Source organism: Ursus maritimus, unplaced genomic scaffold, assembly GCF_017311325.1.
Source record: "Ursus maritimus isolate PB19 unplaced genomic scaffold, ASM1731132v1 scaffold_11, whole genome shotgun sequence".
Lineage (NCBI taxonomy): Eukaryota > Metazoa > Chordata > Mammalia > Carnivora > Ursidae > Ursus > Ursus maritimus.
The window spans coordinates 37,002,736-37,022,432 of NW_024423453.1; the positions used below are offsets into that span (position 1 = coordinate 37,002,736).

Here is a 19,697-nt window from a genome sequence, read left to right on the forward strand (position 1 = left end):
TGGTGCCACATTGAGAATGGATAGCTCTTGCTGGTCAGTGGTTTCCTGTTTGATTGAATCTATTTTTCACCTTACCTGGGCCACTTTCTGAGCCACACTGTCCAAGCATTTTGGGGATCACTATCACTGGAAAGACTTAGGTAGCAAAGAGTTTTATTGACTGGTAGAATTGTTTGTGGTCAAGTTTGGATTTAAAGTAATCTGGGTTTAAATCCTTGTGCTCTTTCTGTCTTTTATGATCATGGCAAATTCTCCTCAAAGCCTCATGAGTTGGGGGCAATAAAATTTCACATGGTTTTTTGGCCAAGAACAGATGAGTTGATAGTTGTAAACCACCCAATATTTTGTAAATACTCAAGTTTTAGCTTATTTTTTTGAGTGCCTGATGTATGAAGTTAGAGGGCTTCAAATATATTTTCAAACAAGGTACACTTTCAAAGAAAGTGTAACTCCATCTTTTATTTTTGTCAAGCGTGATACCTAGACATATTGGTTTCTAGTGTCTTAGTCCAGCATGTGATGATAATTAACATTCCTCAGGTGAGAAGAATGGCAGAGGAGGAGGACAGGTAAATAGCTAGGAGTCCAGCAGCCCTCATTGTCTCAGCTGGATTGAAGTTTGTGTTCTGAGCAGTGATCTAAATTTCCTGAGCTGTCAAAGTGTCAGCCTTCCTCAGAAGTTTATGGAAGACAGTTTGATTCAGTATCTGATTACTTTTTGGTTCCTAAGGATAATAGTACATGGTTGTTATATTTTTTGTTTGTTTATGTAGGCAGAAATCTGAGTCTGTAAATAATACTTCAGGACTGTGATGATGGTGTAAAAATGCTCTCTGCTTTACAGAGTAAAGCAATTTGCTTTGACTTCTATTGACATTGCAACTGAACCGGTCTTATTCACTTTATAATTGAATTGCCACAGACTTCCATCGACCTTTGCAAGTAGTAGAGGTGGTTCCTGGAGTTGTAACCTAATGCCTATTAGCTGCTGCTATAACGTTATAATGGGGTTTTATGTTTTATGTCATATGATATTAACACAACCCATTCCCTCGTCCTTCTCCTAGCATACATGGTTGGTATATCCAGGCTGTGTAGTAGATTTTGGGGGGCAAGCATCATACTTAAGTTTTTAAATCTTTGGGCAATAGAAAATAAAATTTGCTTAATAATTTTATGGCAACTTCATTACATCTTTTTATGCCTTAATGTGATGCATTAATTTGCAGTCCGGGAATTCCCTTCTCCCTCCTTTACAAGTGTTCTGGCAGATCCATAGCTATATGTAGTTTTGTTTTGTTGTGCTTTTGGGATTGGGAGTAGGAGGCTCTTCTACTGAGATAACCATTCCTAGACACGATTTCAGATAAAGAAATTGTGTTACCCAAGTGAATTATTTTCATTTAGCCACTAACTGTCATTAATCTGCATGTTATTTAGCTTCATTAAGGTTTCCATTATCGTTTGTCTTGCTGGATGAGGGCACAGTGAAACGAGAGGAACTGGGACATCTTGCCCCCCACCCAGCATGACAGTGCTTTAACTTGTAGCAGAACTGAGAATTGGGTAAGTGGGACTTCAGGAACCTTTCCTTGCACTTGGCAGTTATAACCTGTCTCAGTGCACCTCCCACTGCTGAGAAACACAATTAGCTTTCTTTCCTTAATGGGCATTTGGCAGGGTTACTTTCTTATGCCTCCTCCCCTTTTTTCCCTAATGTAAGACTTAGGGAAGATTTCCTGATCAAAGAAATCTAGACTGTTTTCTAACGGTAATCATTTACCACCTACTACTCTATGGACAGTTAAGAAGAATTCCCTTTGAATGGTAGGATTGGATTTGCTTTTTGAACAAGAGATATCCAATCAATTGCATGAGGAATTTTTAAGTTCAATTTTAAAGTCAAACTTTGAGTTTCCTAACCTATCTTGGTTATTTTAATCAGTTTAAGAGAGGAACTCGTGTGTGTGTGTGTGTGTGTGTGTGTCTGTCTGTCTGTCTGTCTGTTCCAGTTGAGGAAAGCTAATGTGTACCATACTATGATGTAATTCTTCTGGCCAAAGTTTTGAGGAGAGGATAAGAATAAATATCTGGCCTGAAAAATATATCAACTTTAATTTTTGTCTTGCTTTAGACTTTTTCTTTCTATAGATCTTGCCTGTTTAATGGCACTATTGATAGTGTTTCATAAAGCAAATTATCTCAGGTCTTTGGCTGTTTTGGGTGCTGTAGACTGGCATATGGGAAGATGTGAAGGGAGTGCCAGGTTTTCTTTGGCTTGTTAGGTGTTAATTGGGTGTTGAATCTGACCATGACCCTTGCCAGCCATGCTGCTCCCAGACTGCTCCGCTGTGCATCAGTCCTTCTGTTTGTACACCACAGCTTCCAGATAGAGAAGGTCGTAGAAATCTGTGAAGTTCTGACCCAGCCGGCCATCTGAGTAGACTGTGAAGAAACAAGCCTGTGTACTTTTCTTCAGCAACCAAAGAATGGGCTACTTGGATGAAAGCAATGTCAGGCAAACCACCTAGGTAACACAGGCTCTTTTCTTGTTTGCGTGGGGCCTTTTCCCGTTTTCCTCAGTCTCATGGGCAATTTGGGTATGTGGCCACCCTCATGCCTGTAAGTCAGTAATTATGGGAATGCTAGTGCTAAGGACAAGAGATGCAAAAACAAAACACTGGATGAAACCATAATCCTGCCTTTGGAGCAGCCTCGAGTGGTAGGCTGTCCTGGAAGGCATGCTCCTTACTCAGAGGTGGAGCTCATGAATGTTTCACTGTCTGCAGTAATTTCACCCAGTGGTCTGAAAGCAAGTAGGAATTAGGACGTACATCCAAGACTTGGATAGAAACTGGATTGTCCCTGGATGTCCTTGTTAAAAGTAGAATTCTGTGCTAGATGGGTTATTTTTCCGATCCAGTATGACAATTCTAGGATGTCTCATTTCTCACAAGTGAAGTAGCAGAGTTTGAACCTGTTTTAAACACATTTCGGGAAACAGCCCTGCCTAATGCGTGCTGCTCTTCCCGTGCACTGGATCCTTAATGAATTCTCTGATCTCTGGTTGCCTTAAAATTCCATTGTTGGTCCCCTTCCCATCTTTATGGAAATCAGTGGAAAAATATGTTCTTCCTACTGTTTCGTGTATCTGAAGCTTCTCACCAGCTCCTGAGCATGCTTAGCTTTGTTTATACACGTCGCTTCCGTATTTCTTGTCTGGTTTTTGACATGGTACAACACAGTGACTCGGACTTTATTTTAGCACAGTAGAGATGATGTCAGAAACTATAGGAAATGAGTTTAGGAGTACTGTATTTGATACGGGGCACCCCTCTCCTTTTCAGTACATGTTACGTCCTGGGTAACATTAGGAGGAAAGAGAGCTATGGCTCAAAAGAGATTTTATTGATGTCATAATATCTGTCACGTGGTGGAAACCAGGGCAGCATGAGTATTTCCTGCTTCGTTCAAAGGTTGTGTTTTGAACAGGCTTATATAAGTTAGCAAAACAAACAAATGAAACTCTCTTCCTACTGCAGCATTTCATAATTCCCTCCCACTTTCAGCCTCGTCCCATCAGCTGCATTCCCAAAGCTGTTGTCCATCTCATAGTGGGTACCCTTTCTCTCTTTCCCACCTGTTAGCCCTCCTCGGCTTCGGTCATTAAGCCTAATTGTTTGGTGCGTGAGTCTTCCTTGGGTACAGCATCAGTAGAGAAGACACGCTAGTGGCGCGAGGAAGTCAAAATACTCTCAGCAAGACCGTAGTGGTTATATTATTGGACAGCCCTGTTTTAAAAGATGGAGAATACAGAATGACAGGCAGATGGACCCAGGCACAAGGGGAGGGGATTAACTGCACAGCAGCTTTTGTTCACCCCCCCCCCCACTGCTGAAGGAGCCCACCTAATGTTGGTTGCAATCACGCTTCAAAAGTGTAATAGATCGTGTTTAGTCTTGAGACCTATCTCTCCATACTTCAGGGTGAGTTTTTATTTGTCAAATCACATTTTCTCATGGATTTCCGCTGTGATTTTGGAGACTTTTTTTCCCCCAGAAAGCCTTAATGACAATAAATATTAACAATAATAGTTAAGAATATTAACTTTATACCTTACGGTATAGCTTGTGTTTATTAATTATAATATACAAGTAATTCCCCTTGAGTCATGCACTAAAATAAAAAAAATACATCAAATGTATTTCAGTAAATTCTAGTTTTATTGAGAGTTTACCCTAACTAAATTTAATGTGATCATTTAAATAGCCACGATGACTCTCATTTGACTATCAGTATTTTGGAAAATTGTCTATTTAAATATGGCACAAAAATGTTCTGAACCTTTTTTGTTCTCTAATAAATATTTTAGAGCTATAAAGTTCGCTTTGGTTTTTTTTTTTGCTGTGTTTCACAAATTTTGATATGAAATGTTTTTTTATCATTGAATTCTAAATCTTTTAAAATTTCCATTATGATTTTCTTTTTAACCGTATTTAGTTTACCAGCATATGGAAATTGTAAAATCTGTACTTTTGTTTATGAAGTTATAAATAGTTCGCAATTTTGATCTGAGAAGACAGTATGTATAATAGTCAATCTTTGGTATTTAAGACCTTAATCTTCAAAAATATTGTGTTTTTTTTTTGTTGTTGTTGTTAAAGTGTCATGACACACAATGTTACGTTAGTTTCGGTTGTACAATTTAGTAATTCGACAGGTCTGCATTATGCTGTGCTCAGCACAGGTGTAGCTACCAGCTGTCACCATACAATGTTATTACAATATCATTGACTGGATTTTCCATGCTGTACCCTTCATCCCCGTGACTTATTCATTCCATAACCGGAAGCCTGAACCCCCCACTCCCCTTCACCCATTGTTCCCATCCTCTTACCTGCTCCCTTCTGGCAGCCATCAGTTTGTTCTCTGTATTTATGGGTCTGTTTCTGCTTTGTTGTTGTTGTTCTGTGTGTTTTAAAAGAATATGTATCCCATTTATTGCAAAATGTGTGTGTGAAATAGGTCACCTTTGTATTGTTGACTACGGATCTCTCTCTCTCTCTTTTTTTTTTTTTGGCCTGCCTAATAGTATCTGAGAGGAGTGTGTTAAAATCTCCGATTGTTGATTTTTCTGTTTTTCCTTTCAGTTCCTCTCGTTACTTGAGGGTGTATCATTAGGTGCTTATCTTTTTGTTAGATCATCTTGTCCCTTTATCAGTATGAAATGACTCTCTTTGTCTCTCACTTTGTTAAGATCATTATCTTAGTATTTTCCTACTACATGTTATTTTTTACTTTCAGCCTTTTTTTAGGCTTTTTTTTGTAGTCAGCATATTGTTGGATTTAAAAAAATACATTTTGAAAGTCACTGCCTTTTAACTGTTCAGTTTAATCCATTTATGTTATCGTATTTACCATTATGTTAGGACTTATGTCATTTTATAATGTTCATTTAATAAACTTTGATGTGTTTTTTCTTGCGTGATTTCTTTTAAAAAAAAAAACAAAACGTTCTCTTGTTTCCAATATTGTTTTTGTTCCTTAGGTGATTGCTCTTATTTTGGGATGTATAATCTCATTTATCTCTTGATTTCTTAAGCTTAATTATATGTTTGTCTCTCCACCCCTAATAAGACAAATAAATTAATGCACTCTCCTCTGCCTCTGGGCTCCCCTCCCCCACTGTGTTGATATTTTCCAGAATTTTGGTTCTGGATCATTTTCATTATGCTTTTACCTTTTGTCCTTGAGTTTTTAGAAGGTAACAATAGACATTACCAAGTTTGTTGAACATCCTGTATTACTTCTTTTATTTAAACACTTGACTATTTTCTTTAAGAGTGTTATCAGTGTAGTTCTTTGTGTGGCAAACCTTCTGTATTTTTATGTCTAATAATATGTTTATTATGGTCTCACATTTGAATGGCAGTTTGGCGTTTTGAATATATAATTCTTTGCTCAAAATTCTTTAATATTTTAAAAATATTACTTCATTATTGTGCAGAGTTGCTGTTGAGAACTCTGATGTTAGTCTGGTTCTTTTTTTTTTTGTATGATCTGCTCTATCAGGAAGCATTATGTTTTTTTCTTGTATTTGATATTCTCAAATTTTGCAATAAATGTATTTTATATGCAATATTCTTTCTTTCTCTTTCTTTCTTTCTTTCTCTCTCTCTCTCTCTCTCTCTCATTATTTTTAAATTTTTTAATTTCAGTTACCATACAGTGTTATATTACTTTCAGGTGTACAATATAGTGACTCAATAATTCCATACGTCACCTGGTGCTTGTTGCAACAAGTGCAGTCCTTAATCCCCATCACCTATTTCACCCATCTCCCCAAGTCTGGTAGCCATCAGTTTGTTCCCTATAGTTAAGAGTCTGTTTCTTGGTTTGTCTCCACCCACCCTTTTTTTTTTAACCTTTGCTCATTTGTTTTGTTTCTTAAATTCCACATATGACTGAAATCATATGGTATTTGTCTTTTTCTGACTGTTCTTTTTTGCTTAGTCTTATACCCTCTAGCTCTATCCATGTTGTTGCAAATGGCAAGATTTTATTCTTTTTTGTGGGTGATATATATATAACCTCTTTATCCATTCAGTAGTTGACGGACACTTGGGCTGCTTCCATATCTTGGCTATTGTAGATAATATTACTATAAACATGAGGGTGCGTGTATCCCTTTGAATTAGTGTTCTTGTATTCTTTGAGTAAATATCCAGTAGTGTGATTACTGGATCATAAGGTAGTCTATTTTTAATTTTTTGAGGAAACTCCATACTGTTTTCCACCATGGCTGCACCAGTTTGCATTCCCAACAACAGTGCAGGAGGGTTCCACTTTCTCCACATCCTCACTAACACCTGTTGTTTTTTGTGTTGTTGATTTTAGCCATCCTGATAGGTGTGAGGGGATGTCTCCTTGTACTTTTGATTTGCATTTCCCTGACGGTAATGATGATGAACATCTTTTTTTGTGTCTGTTGGCCATCTGGTTGTCTTCTTTGGAGAAATGTCTGTTTCATGTTTTCTGGTTATTTTTTAATTGGACTGTTTGTTTTTTGGGTGTTGAATTTTATAAGTTCTTTATATATATTGGATACTAACCCGTTATTGGATGTGTCATTTGAAATATCTGCTCCCATTCCACAGGATGCCTTTTAGTTTTGTTTATTGTTTCCTTCACTGTGCAGAAAGTTTTTATTTGATATAGTCCCAATAGTTTATATTTGCTTTTGTTTTCCTTGCCTCAGGAGACATATTTAGAAAAAAGTTGCTTTGGCCAATGTCAAAACAGTTACTGCCTGTGTTTTCGTATAGGATTGTTATGTTTTCAGGTCTCGCATTTAGGTCTTTAATCCATTTTGAATTTATTTTTGTGTATGGTATAAGAAAGTGGTCCAGTTTCTTTCTCTTGCATGTTGCTATCCAATTTTTCCAGTACAATTTGTTGAAAAGACTATCTTTTGCACTTTGGATATTCTTTCCTGCTTTGTCAAAGATTAGTTGGACATATAATCGTGGGTTTATTTCTGGGCTTTCTATATTATTCCATTGATATGTGTGCATATTTCTGTGCCAGGGCCATACTTTTTGATTATTATAGCTTTGTCATATAACTTGAAGTCTGGAATTGTGATGCCTCCAGCTTTGCTTTTCTTTTTCAAGATTCCTTTGTCTATTCTGGGTCTGCTTTTTTTTTTCAAGATTCCTTTGTCTATTCTGGGTCTTTTGTGGTTCCATACAAATTTTAGGATTGTTTGTTCTAGTTCTGTGAAAAATGCTGTTGGTATTTTGATAGGGATTGCATTGAATCTGTGGATTGGTTTGGATAAGTATAGACATTTTTTTTTTTTAATGATTTTTTATTATATTATGTTAGTCACCATACAGTACATCCCTGGTTTCCGATGTAAGGCTCGATGATTCGTTAGTTGTGTATAACACCCAGTGCACCATGCAATACGTGCCCTCCTTACTACCCATCACCGGTCTATCCCATTCCCCCACCCCCCTCCCCTCTGAGGCCCTCAGTTTGTTTCTCATAGTCCATAGTCTCTCATGTTTCATTCCCCTTCTGATTACCCCCTTTCTTTATCCCTTTCTTCCCCTACCGATCCTCCTAGTTCTTATGTTCCATAGATGAGAGAAATCATATGATAGTTGTCTTTCTCTGCTTGACTTATTTCACTTAGCATTATCTCCTCCAGTGCCGTCCATGTTAGTGCAAATGTTGAGAACTCGCTCTTTCTGATAGCTGAGTAATATTCCATTGTATATGGAATACAACTTAATCCAGTCATTCGTTGAAGGGCATCACGGCTCCTTCCACGATTTAGCTATTGTGGACATTGCTGCCATGAACATTGGGGTGCATATGGCCCTTCTCTTCACTACGCCTATATTCGGGGTAAACACCCAGTAGTGCAATGGCTGGATCATAGGGTAGCTCAATTTTTAACTTTTAAGGACCTCCACACTGTTTTCCAGAGTGGCTGTACCAACTTGCATTCCCACCAACAATGTAGGAGGGATCCCCTTCTCCACATCCTCTCCCCAAACACCTCTTTTGTCTCTTTTGCCTTTGTCTATTTTTGCCATTCTAACTGGCGAAGGTGGCATCTCAGTGTGGTTTTGATTTGAATTTCCTTGATGGCTAATGATTTGAACATTTTTTTCATGTGTCTGTTAGCCATTTGTATGTCTTCATTGGAAAAGTGTCTGTTCCTCATATCTTCTGCCCATTTTTTTGATTTCGGTTTGTTTCTCATGTATTGAGTTTGAGTAGTTCTTTGTAGATCGGATACTCAGTCCTTTATCTGTAGTGTCATTTGGTAAATATCTTCTCCCATTCCGTGGCTGCCTCTAGTTTTTCTTGACTGTTTCCTTGGCTGTGCAGAAACTTTTGGGTCTTGATGAAGTCCCATAAATTCATTTTATCTTTGTTTCTCTTGCCTTTGGGGATGTGTCATGAAAAAGGTTGCTTTGGCCGATGTCGAGAGGTTGCTGCCTATGTTCTCCTCTAGAATTTTGATGATTCTGTCTCACATCGAGGTCTTCATCCATTTGGAGTTTATTTTTGTGTATGGTGGTGAGATAGTGTCAAGTTTCATTCTTTCTGCATGTAGCTGTCCAATTTTCCCAGCACCATTTATTGAAGAGACTGTTCTTCCCACCGGATGTTTTTTCCTGCTTTATCAAATATATTAGTTGCTCAAAGAGTCGAGGGTCCATTTCTGACTCTATTCTGTTCCATTGGTCTATGTGTCTGTTTTTGTGCCAGTACCATGCTGTCTTTGTGATCACAGCTTTGTAGTACAGCTCTCGAATCCGCATTGCGGATGCCCCCAGCTTTGTTTTTCCTTTTCAACAGTTCCCTTGAGATTCGGGGCCTTTTCTGTTTCCATACAAATTTATGCGATTCATTTGTTCCAGCTCTCTTTGAAAAAGTGTCGCTGGTATTTTGATCGGATGGCGCGAAAGTGTAGATTGCTCTGGGTAGCATGGACATTTTAACTATGTTAATTTTCCGATCCATGAGCATGGAATATCTTTCCATCTTTTTATGTCTTCCCCAATGTCTTTCGAGTGATTTTATAGTTTCTTCAGAATATAGGTCACTATACGTCTCAGCAAGTTGACCCAAGGTAACGTGTGGTTTTTTAGTGCTATTGTAAATGGGATGGTTCTAATTTCTCTTTCTTGCAGGTCTCACGTTCAGTAGGTATAGAAAGATGAACTGATTTCTGAGCATTGATTTTTGTATCCCGCCACGTTACTGAATTGCTCTATAACTCTAATATTTGGGAGTGGCTTTTGGGTTTTTCCATATAAGTATCATGTCATCTGGACGAGACATTTTGACTCTTCTTTGCCGTTTGAATACCTTTGATCCCTTTTGCCGCGTCTGATTGCTGTTACCAAAGGGACTTCTTACATAACTATGTTGAATAATGGTAAAGTGGCGGTGGATCCTTGCTCGAAGTCCTTGATCTTAAGGGAAAGGCTTCTAGCTTTTCCCATGGCCAGAATAATAATATTTGCAGTAGGCTTTTAGTAGATGAGCTTTTTGTAGATTGAGAAATGTACCTTCTATTCACACTAGCTGAGGGTTTTAATCAGGAAAGGATGCTGTATTTTGTCAGTGCTTTTTCGGCATCGGATTGAGAGTGAGGATCATATGGTTCCTTAGAGTCTTTTTCTTGGCTTTGATGCTGATGTATCATCGCTGATTGATTTGTACATGTTGAGCCCGCTTGTATCCAGGGTATTGGATCCACTTGATCGTGATGGATAATCCCTTTTAATGTACTGTTGGATTCTATTAGCATATCTTGTTAGATTTTGGCGTCCATATTCATTGTGGAACTGTCTGTAATTCTCCTTTTGATGTGCGGTCTTTGCCTGGTTTGGGGATCATAATATTGGGCCTCAAGAACGTGAGTTGGTGCTTTCCTTCTGTTTCTATTTTTGAAATAGCTTTGAGAATAGGTATTTGTTCTTCTTTGAATGTTTGGTAGAATTCCCGAGGAAAACTTGTCCTGAGCCTGAGTCTTTGTTATTTGAAGGCTTGTTATCACTGACTCAATTTCTTCTAAGTCTCAATGGCCTGAACGAAGAATCAATTTCTTCCGGTTTTCACCATTGGTATGGTTTATAGGTTTCAGGAAGGATTCCATCTCCTTTCCGTTGCTTTGAGTTTATTTGGCATATAGCTGTTGATTAAAATTTCTAATAATCCTTCCAATTTCAATGGTGGTTCGTGCAGTGACTCTCCTTTTCAGAATTCACTAATTTTAATAATCTCGGCTTTCTCTTTTCTTTTGGCCAGAGTCTTCCAGTGGTCTCGTCAATTTTATTGATTCTCTCCTAAAAAGAACCAGTTCTAGTCCTGTTGACCTGCTCTACTGTACTTCGTTTCTGCTTGATTGATTTTACAGCTCTAATTTTGTAACTGCTTCCCTCGTGCATGGATTAGGGCCTGTCCCTCTGTTGCTGTTCCAGCTTCTTGAGGTGAGAATATAAAAAACTGCATTTTAGATTTTCTATTCTTTTGAGTGAGAGCTTGGATGCTATGATTATTTCCTCCTTAGGACTGCCTTTTGCAGTATCCCATAGGTTTTTGGACTGTTGTATTTTTCATTCTCATTGGTCTCATAAATTGATTTAATTTGATTTTGATTTACAACGGTTTGTCGAGTCATTCCTGAGCAGGATGGTTCTTAGTCTCTCCAAGTGTTTGAGTTTCTTCCAAATTTTTCCTTGTGGTTGCAGTTCAATTTTCAAGGCGATTGGTCTGAGAATATGCCCAGGGGATAATTTCAACTATTTTGGTATCAGTTGACTATTTTTGTCTGTCCCAGAACATGGTCTATTCTTGAAAATGTTCCATGGGCATTAGAATAGAATGAGTATTCTTGGTTCTGGGGTGTAGTATGTTCTATATATATATCTAAGAGGTCCAACTCGTCGAAGTATGGCATTCAAAGCCTTTGATCTCTTGCTTAGGTTTTGCCAGGGTGTTCTGTCTATTTCGAGAGTGGAGTGTTGAGGTCCCCTACTATTAATGTATTTTTATTTATATGTCTCTTTATTCTGGTTAAGAGTTGGCTTGTGTATCTTGCTGCTTCCCCTGTTGGGGGCATATATATTTATAATTTTCATATCCACTTGTTGAATACTTCCTTGAATAATATAGTGCTCCCTTCTGCATCTCTAACTATAGTCTGTAGTTTAAAATCAATTTATCTGATAGAGAATTGCTAGCCCAGCTTTCTTTTGAGGTCCATTTGCGTGAAAGATGGTACTCCATCCCCTTACTCTCAGTCTGAATGCATCTTTGGGTTGAAATGAGTCTCTTGTGACCAGCAAATGGATGGGTCATTTCTTTTTATCAATCTGCAACCCTGTGGCGTTTATGGGAGAATTTAAGCAATTCTACTGGTAAGACTGAGTACTGAGAGATATGATTTGATGTGATGCCATGTTGCCAGTAATGTCTTTGTTTCTATAGATTGTGACTTTGTTCTGTATCACTGTTGGGTCCTTTTTACTTTTATAGAGCCCCCGTAATATCTCCTGTAGGGCTGGTTTGTGGTTATGAAATTGGTTAGTGACTGGCGATTCTGAAATGTCTTTATTTCTCCATCAATTCTGAATGACAGCCTTGCTGGATAAAGGATCCTTGGCTGCATGTTTTTCTCTGAAAGAGCTTTAAATATGCTCCCCGAACCCTTTCTCTCATTCGGGTCTGTGTAGACAGGTCTGACGTAATTCTGATGCCTTTGTCTTGGTACATGAGAAATTTCTTTGCCCTGGCCACTTTCAATATTGTATCCTTGGATCTAATATTTGCGAAATGCACTATGACGTTACGTGGCGTAGGTTTGTCGTGGTTGAGCTTGGGAGGGGTCCTCTCTGCCTCTTGGACACGAATGTTTGTTTCCCTTGCTAGATTAGGGAAGTTTTCAGCTACAATTTGTTCAAATATCTCTTCTAGACCTCTGTTTTTCTCCACCTCCTCGGGGATGCCGATGATTCTGACATTGGATCGTTTCATTGAGTCAGTAATCTCCCGTAACCTACATTCGTGGGCGTGGATTTTTTTAAGACCATCTTCTATTTTCATTTTTTCCTCTATTAACCCATCCTCCAATTCACTAACCCGTTCCTCTGCTTCTGTGACCCTGGCCACCAGAGCCTCTAGTTTTGCCTGCGTTTGGCTCATAGAATTTTTAATTTCTGTCAGATTCGCTCTCATTTCTGTCCTTAGGGATTCTATATTCTTAGTAACCTTTTCGTTAATAGTTTTTTCAATTCTACTCATCATTTTGACCATTGTTACTCTGAATTTCATTTCTGATACTTTGGTTACATCCATATCCATTATTTCTGTGGCAGAGGCCACAGAATCACTGTCTTTTCTTTGCTGGGGGGGGCTTCTCCTTCTTGTCATTCTGATGAAGAGAGGTTGCGGGGTTTCCAGAGCCCAAATTATTGACTGGGTCCCAGGCCGTGCCCCTTGTTTTATAGGGATCTTAGGGATGTGGGCTTCTTCTTTAAAGATTTTATTTATTTATTTATGTGGCAGCCAACCAGCGAGAGAGGGAACAGAAGCAGGGGAGTGGGAGAGGAAGAAGCAGGCTCCCAGCGGAGGAGCCCGATGAGGGACTCCTTTCCGGAACGCCGGGATCACGCCCTAAGCCGAAGGCAGGCGCTCAATGACTGCGCCACCCAGGCGCCCGGGTTGTGGGCTTCTTGATTTTTCAGCCTGCCTTCTGTGTTCTGGGGGAGGGGCCTGCCGCGCCGATACTCAGGCAGCCCTGTTTGGGTAGAGTCTCCGCGTCCCCTGCGAGGGGGGATGGGGATGGGCACTCCCTGAGCCGGTATTTCCAGGCTTTTGTTCTCTGGCGGCTTTCCCTGGCGGTTTGCTGTGCCTCTTCTGAGAGTCAGAGCAGCAGCGGCCAAATTTCAGCCTCTGTCACAGAACAGAGGGATTGCGGCCCGTTCTCTACTAATGTTCTGGCCACTTTAACTCTGTTACTGTTGGTGCTGCTCAACCCTGCAGCGTCCCGGGATGTGCGCCCCACACCCGGCGTCCCAGTCCTCACTTCCAGGGCCGGCGTGTCTCTGTCCTTTGTGTTTCTAACGCCGCCAGCTGCCCCGCGCGAGCTCCGGGAGCTCCTGGTCTCAGTCTGGATCCAGTGAGCGCACCGGGATTCCGGTGTTCCGCAAGATGCCTGGTGGCGCGCGCACCCGGCTCACGGTCTCAGTCTGCTGTTTTGCGGATGCCGACTGCGAGCCCGCCCGCTCCCCCGTGCAGGTGGCTACCGCTTCCTGGCGCCCAAACGCGGCGGCTCCCTCCCCCTTCCGTTTATCTTCCGATATCTGTGCACGGTTTCACGGCTCCCCACTTCGTACCTCAATACTCAGCGCTGGAGATGTTCATTTGTAGAGATCCAGATGCGTCTTCCTACGTCTCAGGCTGGTTCCGTGGTTGTTTAGGCTGGTCTGGTACCTATCCAGCTCGACTCGGGGGACCGGCTGAAAACGGTGAACTCCTCCGCCATCTTAACTCCTCTCCAAGTATAGACATTTTAACATGATCTTCCAATCCATGAGCATGAAATGTCTTTCCATTGTGCAGTATTTCCTCTATTCCCCTGTTTGGCACTCTGAGTTCTTTGGATTGAAGTCTCTGAAGTTCCTTTAATTTTGAGGAATTAGTTGTTGTTTCTTTAAGTATCCCTTCTTCTCAATTTATTTCTTCTTTTGGGACCTTGATGTTGGCAATTTCACTTTCATTCTATATTACAAAGCTCTAAATATCTGAATTTTTATATTTGTTGAGTTTGCTATCTTAGTTTTGTGTTCTAGAAATTGTATAATTCTGTCATAAAGAAGGATTTTGTGTGTGTTCTCATGGTTTTGATGACTTGGAACCTCATTCTCCTTCTCTTTTCTACTCCCTCTCTGGCTCTTGCCTCAACCTAAGTGTTTGGTTCAGAACCAGGTCTTATTATTCCTGCTCATAAATCACATCCTGGAGGTGGGAGGGGTAGGCATGTCAAATCTAGTTTCCCAGGCAAGTGGAGAACTCAGTCATAGATTTTGGGCTTCTATTTAGTGTGGAGAGCCTCTCCCAGCCCCCAGTTCCATATGGAGAGCCTGGTTCTAGCCCCCTGCCTCATGCCTGGTGGATTACAGGCGTGTTGTACTTGGGACACCACAGGATTTAAATGTCTGTCTGGTTCTGTTGGTTTCCATGGGTCCTGGAGCCAGTAGTCCTTTGGTTTATTTTCCCTCTGGCCTCTGACACTGTGTTCCCTGTTTCACAGATAGGTTTAACAAAATCTGGAGTGCAGTTATATCTTTTTATTTATTTTTAAAATATTATCATTTTGTTGGTGGTGGTGGTGGCAGCATATGTGGGAGGGTAGGGTGGGTTTCCACTTAAAATTTCCTTGCCCTCTAGAGTGGAAATTTCCTGACCAGTGTTTATTGTAGAAGTGTTACCGTGGTGTTGTCAGTGTAGTTACTTTGTTCTCAGTAAATGCTTCTTTGCGCCTAGTGATGAACTGTTTGATATTTAGAAGTGCCTAGGATTTTCCCGGCCTGACAGGAGGCATATGTGTGTCGGTGGAACTGCAGGAGTGGTCTGCAGTTGCCTTCCAGTGAACCCAGATGCACAACTGTCAGGCTCACTAGAATGAAGTTCATTTAGTATACTGGACCTTTTCTTCTTCCCTCCCTCCTTCCCTCCCTCCCTTCTTTCCTTCCTTCCTATTTTATTTATTTATTTGAGAGGGAGAGAGAGAGAGAGAGAGAGGGAGAGAGAACATGAGCTGGGGGCAGGGGAGCAGAGGGAAAGAGAAGCAGGACTCCATCCCAGGACCCTGGGATCATGACCTGAGCCGAAGGCAGCCGCTTAACCAACTGAGTCACTCAGGTGCCCCTGGATCTTTTCTTTCTATGCTTTTTTCTTTCCTTTTTTCTGTCCCCCTTTCCTTTTCTTCCTTCCTTCCGCTAATATATAAACCAGGATGTTTAAGAAAGAAAAATATAGAATATTCTTGTTGCTGTGGAGATAATTCATTTCTGAGGAATAACCTAAAACTTCTGTGGTTCCTTGATGGATGCACACATTTTAGGCTAACATGGAAAACAGCAGGTAAGAGATTCAAAGGGAACTATCTCTGACTTCTTAACAGTGAGGAAGTATATTTGAGAGGAAGACAAGAAGGAAATGAATGAAATGGAAGGGAACCCTCAAAGCCTTGTTCCCTCCAACAGTGCAGAAGCACTTCTACTTACATGAAATGATCAGAGATGAGTAGGGAGAATTGTTTGTCATCATCAGAACAAGAAAGGTCAACTACTAGCATGAAAGTCTATCCATCTATTAAAATTGAAGAGATGACGGTCCTCTGCATTGTTAGATATGGTAGAACTATCAAGTTCTTGTTTCCTCTTCTTGCTCTGATTTTCTGCCAGTCTTTGAAGTTTAAGTCTATCGTGAAAATAAAACACTGTTCATGTCCTCAGGGTCATAAAAAAAAATCAGACTAAATAGTGAAATGTGGTAGCCATCATGAAAGGCATGTCCTCTTGCATGATTTTTGCCCAGTTGTTATGAAACACCACCATCACCACTACCAATAATCTTGTTTTAGGGAGAAGCCGGCTCCTTGCTTCTGGGGCTTCTCCAAGTTTCTCTTACATTTCCACATCATTTCCTTTGTGTCCTCCGTCCAGTGCCGTGACTTCAGTTCTACCGAATGACACTCAACTCAAAACAGCTGTCCCTGAGCTCTTTCCTGAAGAGCTCAGGGGTTGTAGAACCAGCTCTCGTCTGGGTATTTTCACCTGAATTTTTTATTGACACCTGTAGCCGAAGCTATCTACAACTGGTCTTATCTCCCACACCCAATTTGTTCTTTGCTTTTTATTCCCTATTTCAATCAATAATTCTACCATTCACCTCCTTGCCTAAGCCTAAGGGTTATCTTAGGTTCCTCTCTCACCCTTCACCTTTATTCACAGAGTTCTAGTGACTGTACTACTGAATATATCTTGAATCCATTCTCTCTTCACCCCTGCAATAACTTCCCAATGCCTATGGAACAAAGTCAGGTACCTTAACGTTTTATATATCACCCCACTTCATCCTCTTACTTTCTACCTTTGCCCTTATTCTCCAGCCAAATCGAACTCTCCATGGCTCTGGAAACTGCCACATTTTTTCTCTTGTTTCTATGCTTTCAGCCATGATATTTGCTTTATCAGGGGTTCTTTCCTTGCAAGTCTGGCAGTAATTTCTTCCTTTTCCTGTTGCCTGACTCCCACGTCTTTCTCCCTCCACCACTGGCAGGTTTGGAAACTTCTTTCTCTGGATCGCAAAGCTGCTTGATCCAATCGTAGTATGGCTGACACTAGCTTCTGCTGTGTTTGTCTTTAGCTTACTGTCCTCGGCACTCTAATGTGACCACCTTCGGGCTAGGGACTGATTCTTCACCTTTATAACTGAGCAGCCGTGAAGTGCCTCGTACGTAAGCAGAGGCTCAGTAAAGGCTTGCTTATTGAGTAAAGAGGGGGAAAGATATTTGTTTTGAAAGGGGAGAGGATGATAATCTAAAGCTGTGTGCATATTTCCTAACAATACTTTGAGGCTTATAGATTTTTTTTTCTCCTCCTTAGTTCCTAGAGGCGCTGGCTTTCCATACTCATAATATTTCATGTGGCAGTGAGTCCACAGTATTTCCTGAAGATTCCTGGTTTGCCTGGCCCTCCATTATGTTCTCTAAGGATTACCGAGACTGAGGCCTGGTCTCAACCCTCAAAAAATGCGTAATGGAAATGGGGAATTAAAACCAGGTCATGAAACCATTAGATGATAGCGAATGCAAACTTGCTTGCTGCTCGTTGTGAGAAAGGAGGGAAGAGGCAGAACAGGCAGCTGGCAAGTGCTTTGTGGAGAAGGTGGGAATTAAGCTGGGTGCTGTGAAGAAATCATTTTCTCTTCTAGGTGGTGGTAGTTCTTTTTCTAGTGAGTTTCTTCTCTGGGAGTCTGTTCATAATGAAAGTCCTGCAGCACCATTTCTGCTCACTTACCGGCACAGCCGTGTTACTCACAGGTGATTTGTCTGTCTGTAGGTGCCTGTTAGAGGGTAGCACCTATGGGAAGAGGCTGTGTGACACTCAAAAGGAAGGTGAGAAACGATGAGAGTATCTGACTTTAATTCTCAAGTACAAACCAGTTTCATAGGCTTTAAAATCTTTAGTCCAGAAATCATTTGGACATAGAGGTTTTTTGGGAAAAGTTTTATTATGTTCATACTAGTTAAAAAGTCCTAGTTTGATTCGGGCGAACTAAAGTCTCAGAAATGGTTGTAAGTATTTAATGTTTATGTGCCTGAGAAGTTCTGTGCCCGTTTCCTCGAATTCAGTGATTCTCAAGTAGATAAGCTCATTCTGGAACCGTGAAGGAGAAAGGAAATCTGTGTGCACAGAAAGTAGGGTGAGGTATCTCTTCACTTGATCAGTTTGTGTAAACATGTTCCCTTCTACCAATATTCTTTTCACTCGAGGGTTCCGATTGCTACTGTTTGGCAGGATGGGAGAGAGAAATTCTCGTAATAGAATGTGATTTAATATGTTGAATGACCGTTTGTGCTGTGTCAGTCTGCTGGGGAAAAGGATTTGAGGCTTTGTGGATGACCTAGTGTATCTGCTTGTAAAAACATTTCAGGCATCTTTTGGAAGTAACATTAGACCCTTGCTTTCCACTTCCCCAAAGTTGCTTCTCATTGAAAGGCTTCTCCTTGTAGGAGTGAGTCAGGGAATAACTAGTCCCAGACTCTCATTTGCTGTTTTTGCTGTGTCATGCCCTGCCCTAGAGACAGGGCATGAGGCCCAGAGAGCAGAGGGCCGGGATCCAGCCTCCCAAAGCCAGGAAGCTGCCTGCGTCTGACTCACTGTTGAGCTGATCCTTTTCTGCTTCAGAGCTGATCGTATTTTGCTACTTCTAGCCAAGCCCCGATTTGGCAGCTTTCGTAAAGGTACGTGTTCAGGAGTTCCGGGGAAGCTGGAGCTCCAGCCCCTTGTTCTTGGGCATATTCACAGAATAGAACTGGATGGATTTGAACTATCCAGACACAGGAGGATAAATAGCCTTAGTTTCAAAGTGGACTGTAGCCCAGAATGAAAATCAATCAAAAGGAAATCATAGCAACATATCATTGGGTTACGGTTTATTTGCCTGAATGCTGGCCCATGTATTTGGGGCTGACTTACTCCACATAGCTAAACACTTTCGTGGTGAAGGGCTGTGGAAAGAGTGACTTCACCGAGAGAGGAATCATACAGTATCAGACTGCACCTTTGCAAATGGGCACTGAGCAAGGCTTTACAGGGACACTGAGATCAGGTCTCAGAGGTTGCGTTCATCTCTTGTTCCAACTTATCTCTCACCTTCCCCTACGACAACACATTTAAGGAAAGAAAAAGCTCAGAAAACTCTCCTTTACCAGAATCTTCTGCCCACGATCATCCTGGTAGTTCCTCTTTTTTCCAGCCATCACCACCATCTGTAACTCCTACTTTCCTGAATTCAACTTTTCTAGATCTCCATTTCTAAGATTCTCTCTCTTAGCCTGAGTTGTAAGCTGGGTCAGAGTTAAATAAGAGTTATCTCATACAATCAATTCTCAAGGTTAGCATCTTGGGATCTAGCTTAAATCAGAGCCCAGAATTTCTCTTGTGCTTCATTATTAGCAGAATTGAAATCCATCTGAGATGGTTTTCTGAGAGCAAGTTCCTTGCTATTCCTGGTGTTCATACATACTCTCTTTCTAGGACCTGGGATGAGGGGACTAAGGAAAAATGAAGGTTTAATCAGTATCTTCTTCTGTGGCAGTTTCTTGATCTATTGTGACCCATCATCTGTAAAATCAAGGCCAAATCAGTGCCTCTGGATAGAAGTGCCTGAGCAGTTCATATTTTAATGGGGACTGTGAATGTGGCCGAAGGGTCCCAGCTCTGGTGGGTGCTGTTCCAGGACATTATGATAGGTGGGAGTACCAGGAAGATAAGGAGACCAGTTGAGGAAAACAGCTGCTCTCGTGAGCTCTCTTTTCTGTTTTTTCATCCCAGCCCATAATATGTACAAATGACACTAAACGTATCCCATAAAAT

General features: G+C 40.8%; 1 protein-coding gene across 2 annotated transcripts in view; it reads left to right on the plus strand.

Moving 5' to 3' along the window:
- ARHGAP10 (Rho GTPase activating protein 10) overlaps positions 1–19,697 on the plus strand; it is a 308,238-nt gene that overhangs the window by 260,699 nt on the left and 27,842 nt on the right. The gene's annotated exons all lie outside the window — the stretch shown is intronic.